The sequence below is a fragment of the Microchirus variegatus genome (assembly GCF_963457635.1).
Source record: "Microchirus variegatus genome assembly, chromosome: 5".
In the NCBI taxonomy this organism is placed as follows: Eukaryota; Metazoa; Chordata; class Actinopteri; order Pleuronectiformes; family Soleidae; genus Microchirus; species Microchirus variegatus.
Window position 1 is genome coordinate 28,178,401 of NC_139806.1, and position 7,441 is coordinate 28,185,841.

Consider the following 7,441-nt stretch of genomic DNA (forward strand, 5'->3'; position numbering starts at 1 on the left):
CGAAGGGAAACTTCGATCTTCAAAACATAATTGGGACCTTTGAACTGTTGAGGGCAGCGTTGCAACTGTGCAGCCTTCCAAAATCCATTAGAGGAAGAAGAAGACACATACAGTACATACTGCATGTATGTGTTATGTAACATTTCCTGTCAATAAAAACCTTCTAAATGTTACACAGTGGATGTTCAACAGTGGAATGTTTTCATAGGGAAACAATTCTTCAAGAACAGCATTTGTTTGTTTGTTATCTCTCACATTAACTGTGAAGGTCGCCCAGATTCTCGTCCTCAGATCTTAAAACAACACCGACCTAAAAAAACCAAACTTATTTCTTTGCCATATTTCTTTTGGATTCCTCTGAGCCACCGCCGAGGTCGTAACTGCTCGTGCTAGGGAGGGAAAAAAAGAGCAAAAGAGAACAACAACAACAACAAACAAGTGAATAAGAAGGCTTTAAAAATAACAAATTATTACTGACAACGGAGTTAATGGTGAATAAAACAAACAAAACACTGGAATAAAACTCACAATTGGAAATGTCAGCATTTCCGAATAAAACAATTGATCTATATTTATACATAAAAACATCTTTATCTTTAACATAACATTACATCAGGAAGTCAAAACCTTTACTACTATCTGCATAGTAATGTGAAACATTATAAAAGCTTCTTGATGTTTCTCTGCTTTTTTATATATAATAAAAATAAACCGAGCGTTTCTGCCTATAAAATAGCCCCTAATCAGAATGTATGATTCAGATGTGAACGGTAAAGGTCAAATGGAATCAGATTTTTCCAATTTAAGATTCAGGCCACTTTCATGTGGTTCAAATGATGATTAACCAGTTTGTTTTTGCTATAATGCATCAATGCAAAGGCCAAAAAACACAATTTTACAGTCAACACACCTTATTTTAACTGCGTAACAGTGTGAAAGTGTGAATAATTTAATATTCAGGCCTCTGGATCGCGTTGACACACATGATTTCATCATATCTCGATGAAACCAGCGATGAATTTGCACCAAATTGTTTCCCAATAAACAAAAACTATTAACTATTGCAGATAAAATCCCACTTGTTGACCTGTGGATTGTTTGTTGACTGCAGCAGAAACGGTTCCTCCTCTGGTGCGTCTCACTGGTGCTCATGATGCCACACTAACCAACACACTGTGTTTTCCCACTGATCCCAGTCCATAATAAGTGGAGGTTACTAAACAGTCATTTCCTGCAGTCGCCGCGTTCCTTGAGTCATTCTCTATTCCCGTTTTTAAAAGACCTTTTTAAAGATTCATGCAACGGCCTCTCCTCCACTTAATAAATAAGCACTTAATGAAATGGCAATTAATATTTGATTGTCTCATCATGCATTATTGAAGACATAATGAGACGGTAAGGCCTTTTGGAATTGATTTGGCTAATTAGCACGTTGGGTTTTAGACTCTTTTGTTTGGTCACGTTTCACACTGGACTTGGACTTGGTGTGGATCGTCTGGCTTAAAGAGCAGCAGCATCAGCAGCAGCAGCAGCAGCATCAGCAGCAGCATCAGCAGCAGCATCAGCAGCAGCAGCAGCAGCACGTTCACTCACAGACAGATGAATAACAAACACCCACCCAGCAGCCAGCGACGACGTCGTCCGCGTCTGCATTAGATAATTTCAGATTTAAGCCTGTATTTATCGTCTCTGTGGTGAGACACTAAATATGCGTAATTACACCGAGTGTAAAGCGACTCATTTGGCTAATGAATCACAGATGCTGTGACTGTGGTGTAAGGGTTAATCTGCTGGCATAAATAACACGTCACAGTTACAGATGAAAAGTACACACGGTGCAGTGGACATGTCTGTCTTCTCATTCATAAGTGTGTGTGTGTGTGTGTGTGTGTGTGTGTGTGTGTGTGTGTGTGTGTGTGTGTGTGTGTGTGTGTGTGTGTGTGTGTGTGTGTGTGTGTGTGTGTGTGTGTGTGTGTGTGTGTGTGTGTGTGTGTGTGTGTGTCTCCTCCCTGGTGAGGCGTTTGCTGCTGCAGCTTCCTCCCTCTGTGTTTTCTGACCACATTTAAATTCTGTCAGTGCAGATTGTTGCAGTGTCTCATTGAAAAGTGATGAGTAATTCATACAGAATTCCTGCAAACTCAAACGAGCATGTTTATACACTAGCGTTCACAAAGTTTTTGTAGTGTTTTCCATTAATAGTCGCACTTTTATTCATCAAAAGAGTTGCAAAATGAATAGAAAATATAGTCAAGATATTGACAATATTAGAAATAATGATTTTGTTCTGGGCAAAGAACCAGCAAAACTGTTTGCAGCTGTGCTAACATCATTGCATAAAGGTTTTCAAGGGTTTTCTAATCATCCAATAGCCTTCTACCATTAGAACACTGGAAATGGGCCTCTATACACCTATGTACATATTCCATTAAAACCAGATGTTTGCAGCTAGAATAGTCGTTTACCACATTAACAATGTATAGAGTGTATTTATGATTCATTTAATGTTATATTCATTGAAAAAAAAAAAAGTGCTTTTCCTTCAAAAATAAGGACATTTCTAAGTTTATTTATCAAGCACTTTAAAAACAACAACAGCTGAAACAAAGTGTTGCACATCATAGATAAATACATAAAACAAATAAAACATGCAAACGTGTAAAAGATCTAAGAACAAACAATAAAACATACAATAAAACAATAAAATACTGGTAGAAAATATAAAGGGTCATACAATAAAACTATAAAAACATAAAAACCAACGTCTCATACCGGGTCGAAAGCCAAATAGTAAAAATGGGTCAAATAACATGAACTAACATTAGTTAGTGAAGCATGAGTGATTCTCTGCAAGTGGTAAAATATCAGAATTTTTTTTGCAGTTTTTGTCTCAATGTCGCTGATTGAATAACCGTACGTGGGCTTTGACTGTTGGAATTTCTCCAATAGCCATATCGTCTGCGATGCGCTTGGTGTTTTAGAGTAATTACGGCTCGGTGGCCACTTTGTGGACTTATTGCACTTGGAATTAATGATTTTTTGTGTATATTTTGGTTGCACTTTCTGAGCTCAGAGGCTCAAAGTGACAGATCTGCCAGGATTCTCCTCGCTTCTTTGAAAAGTCGAGGCAAAGATTCCTGGGATTTACCAATTACTTTGGTTGCTATTGACACAGTTTTAAAGAGCTTAGTGCGAGAACTGTAATAACGGAAACGCATCAGTGTTGAAATGAAGTGTTCACCGTCGTCTCAAATCAATTAACTTAAAACTGACGCTCCGTTTCTCCAGGATATCACGTTTCATCTCTCATTTGAGGTTTTTGTGTGTGTATTTTCCATGAAAACAAAGCTTCAGTGGAGCAGACGAGCAGAGCCCAGAGCCTCTGCTGTCTTTATTCTCTGTGAATGGAAGGCGTCTGTGAACACGAGGCTGCAGGCTCACGCGTCACACACAGCGCTTTAATCTGCCGCCTCACGGTGATATATGGCTGCCGTGGAAGTGAAGAGGAGGACAGACCCGCCGCGTTCTGAAGGGCATCTTCAACCTTTAGCTGCTCTATCACTAACAGAGTGGGTGGAGGGGACCGTCTGTGTGTGTTCGTATGTGTGTGTGTGTGTGTGTGTGTAGCTCCGCCCCCTCCACAGCGGTGTAATTATTTAAAAAATAACAACGTGCCGGTCAAGCCTCTGCTTTCACTGTGAGCCAGAGCACAGAGGTGGAAATGAGGGAATGATGCACAGTGTCTTTGGCTCACATATTAACCCTTTAACGCCAAAGCTTTTAACCATAAAAGGGACAGAAAACGTCCTGTGAGTAAGTGCTTTTGCCCATTTTTACAGAATAACTTCTGATATCTGGCAGTTATTTACAATTTACTGCATGTTAAAATAGTGATTTAACCCTTAGTGCACTTTCACAGGTGCATCCCTGGTAAATTGCCGAGGGAATAAGACAAAACTCCTTATATGGACATCATGGGTGTGTATGTTCATAGGTCGCAAATTCAGGCTTTAATTTTTGTTTTGTAATGTTTGTTTTCTTATGCGTCGTTGAGTTAAAGTTATGATTCATTTTATATTGCATTTTGAGTTGTGATATAAAGTAGCAATAACTGTGTAGAAGTCACACAAATAGAGCATTTTTCTTTTCTTTTTGTTCATAAAAATGAGCCGAATTCACAAATTCAATCTGATTTTAAACATTCTGAGTACTTTTTATTTTGGTGTGCTTATATAGTTGGTTGAAATTCACTAACGTAAACAGCGGTTCTCCGGAACAGCAGATCCTCCTGCTCAAATCTCGCGGCTGGGGAACACAAAGAGGATTTCTATCGGCTCGTTTACAGCAACTAGGAGGTTTTTGACCATAAAAACAAATAAATGTATGTAAGTAGACCTCCATAACTAACATATATGTGCAACAGGACCACTCTATGTGAGCTTTAAAGGGTTAACATCTCAGCCAATCTTTTATCCTGAAAAACAGCAGAAACATGAGCTGATTTAGCAGAAGTGGCAGCAGGAGTTCCTCGTCTTTTTAATCTGCTGCAGCGATCAAACCAAACGGCGGAGTGTCGAAAACAGAGTGATATCATGAAACAATTCCAGTGGCTGCATTATTGCGACTTGACTTTGTTAGGAAACACCAGTGAAACAATGAAATTCAATTTGAGTTGTCACACACACACACACACACACACACACACACACACACACACACACACACACATCATTGTGAGCAACCTGACTTTCATTGTTGTTCCTGCTGGATACGGCAGCGAAGCAGACCATAATTAGGCAAAGCAGACAATCGGCTGGCAACGTGATAATGGCTCACGACATGAGTCCAAAGCAACAATGATTTTTTTTTTTGTGAGAGCCCCAAGTAATTTAATTTCCAGGAGACCCCGCCCACAAATTGACCTGATGTCACTCGCTGCTCGTCGCTGCAGTCTTCATCATTTCACAGCGTCAATGCAGGAAACTTAACACACACACACACAGTTTCAAGGAGTTTAGAAAGAAAGCGACAGGAAGAGACAGTTAACGCTGACTCCCACGTGCAGAAAACCAGGTTTATTACCTTTGCTGAATTGCATTGTGGGTCCAGTGCTTCACTTTTCTCGTTTCTCAATGTGCAAACTTCTCTGTACTTCAGCTCAAATTCACAAGTACGAGTAAGAGCAGCAAGTACGGAAGTGTACTTGAGTTGTACTTTTAAAGTACTATGGTATTGATAATGCTCTTCAAAAACACCTAGAATACTAAACAGCTATTATAATCCATAATGATAAAATACGACAATTATTTGTCGCATTAATTGATTTAAAATATTTTCTGGCGTCTGCAGGATTTATTTTTGTGCGTTCCTTCACTCAAAAACATATGTCATATTAATTTATGTAAATACTTCACAAGAGTTAATTAAGCAGGCACAAATACAGCGTTAATATTACAGCGTTCAGACACACGAATGTTAAGGTGATGGACACTAAAGTCTGAACTTCAGTCACTGTGTTTGCTCTTGTTATTGTGTGGACTTTTAATCAAAGAGCATTTAATTAGAATTACATTGCCTTACTTACAGTGCTTTTATTTGTGCTGTACAAAGAGCGGCAGGGAATAAATAAACCATGTAAAATGTTCACTTTAAAAGTGTAAAAAGGTCTAATTGTCATTGTTTAACCCCCAAAAACCCCAGACTCCTGGGAGCACGAGCAGAACCACAAGCCTTTATATCTGCACATTTTTCCCTCACTCGCACTTTAAAAAGTGCCATTAGTCAATATTAGTGAAACTGCTAAACACGGGAACATTTGAATAATTAAATAAAGTCACGTAATTTGTGCTCTGCATTCCGAGCGCGACGCTCGGGCAGCTCGGCTCAGTGCAACAGGAAAGAACAACTGTGACGGAGGCCGACTGGAAATGTGAGGCGAGGGCGATTCATCATGGCACAGAGGCGGAATCTATCGACCGCAGCCGCGCTTCTGCATCTTGATTGGTTTAGGAAACACATTGCTCTCCTTGTAAGAATAAACATTCGTATGCGTGCGCCTGTGTTTGTGTGTCTGAGGCCCGACATGCTTCACTGTAGTGCCACTGTAACGGCGATGCTGCAGCTGCCAAAACCTCTTTATGGTGTCACATTTATGGGATATGTTTGGTAATATTTCAACATGACTGAGGTTTTTTCTACTTTAGCTGCAGGAGGTAGAAAAATATACATCTTACGTCAGCTGGGACAGCAACAAATGACAATATTTATGTTGAAATTGTTCTAAAATAATACCTTAAAGGTTCAATATTATTGTATTCAGTCATAATCATATATGTCATCAGAGATTTACCCTTTAAAACCTATAGTTTATTGCTTACGATACGTTTGCACAAGTGCACTTTGCATTACTGCAGTTCTGCAGAGGAAAGAGAGTTGGAATAACAACTGTACATCATTTTTGTGGCACAATGAGAGACAAAGAAACAGTGAGAGACTCAAAAATGTGATTGTAAATATGTTTTATATTGTTCAAATTTGCAATTCAGCAAGCAAAATCTGTTCTTCGTGTTCAACTGCAGTGTCTTTCTTTATTTTAAATTGTTAATACACTGTTTAAACATGCAGTAAATTGCAAATAACTGCCAGATATTGGAAGTTATTCTAGTAAAATGGGCAAAAACACTTAGTCGCAGGACATTTTCTGGTCCTTTTATGATTAAAATAAGCAAAAAAATCACACACACTGAGCAGGGTTAAAAAAGAAGAAGAAGTACTAAATCTTTTGGTTCATCAGCAGCACATTATCATCAACATCAGGACTTTATTTAAAAAAACAAAATATTGTGAAAGAAACTGAGTCTGTTTCAAAGAAAGAATCGCACATACAGGTTTTGTTGTTGCCATTAAATTTATAAAGTTTTATATCGACACTTTGAATATTTTAGGTTTTGTGCCGCAGCAGCAGTACAACATGTTGTCTGTGAATATTTATGGTGAATAAAGGTTTTACAGTGGTTTATTTCCACCTCGTCGTCTCCTCTCAGCGTGTGATAATTCTCTTTCATTCTCTGCCGACGTGTTCATTTAACCACGTATGTTTTGTTCTTTTGTGTCTTCTTCCATATTATATAGAACATTTTATTCTATTCTATTCTTTATATTTTATTAAAACCATTCCATATGTTTCTCTTGCACACATAAAGGTGGAGATAAGTGGAGTTTTACAGCCTCTCTGACTGTTGTTGTTGTGCAGTGTCCCAGTGCTTCCTCAAGGCAATGACTCTGTGATGGGAACATTGTGCTGTTTAGACCTCAGCTGTGATCAAACTGCTGCTTTCTCCTTTTAAAGTCAGCATCTTATTGTTGGATAAAAATCAGATAGGAATCAGATTCATTGCCACAGTGGACACACACACACACACGCACGCACACACACACACACACA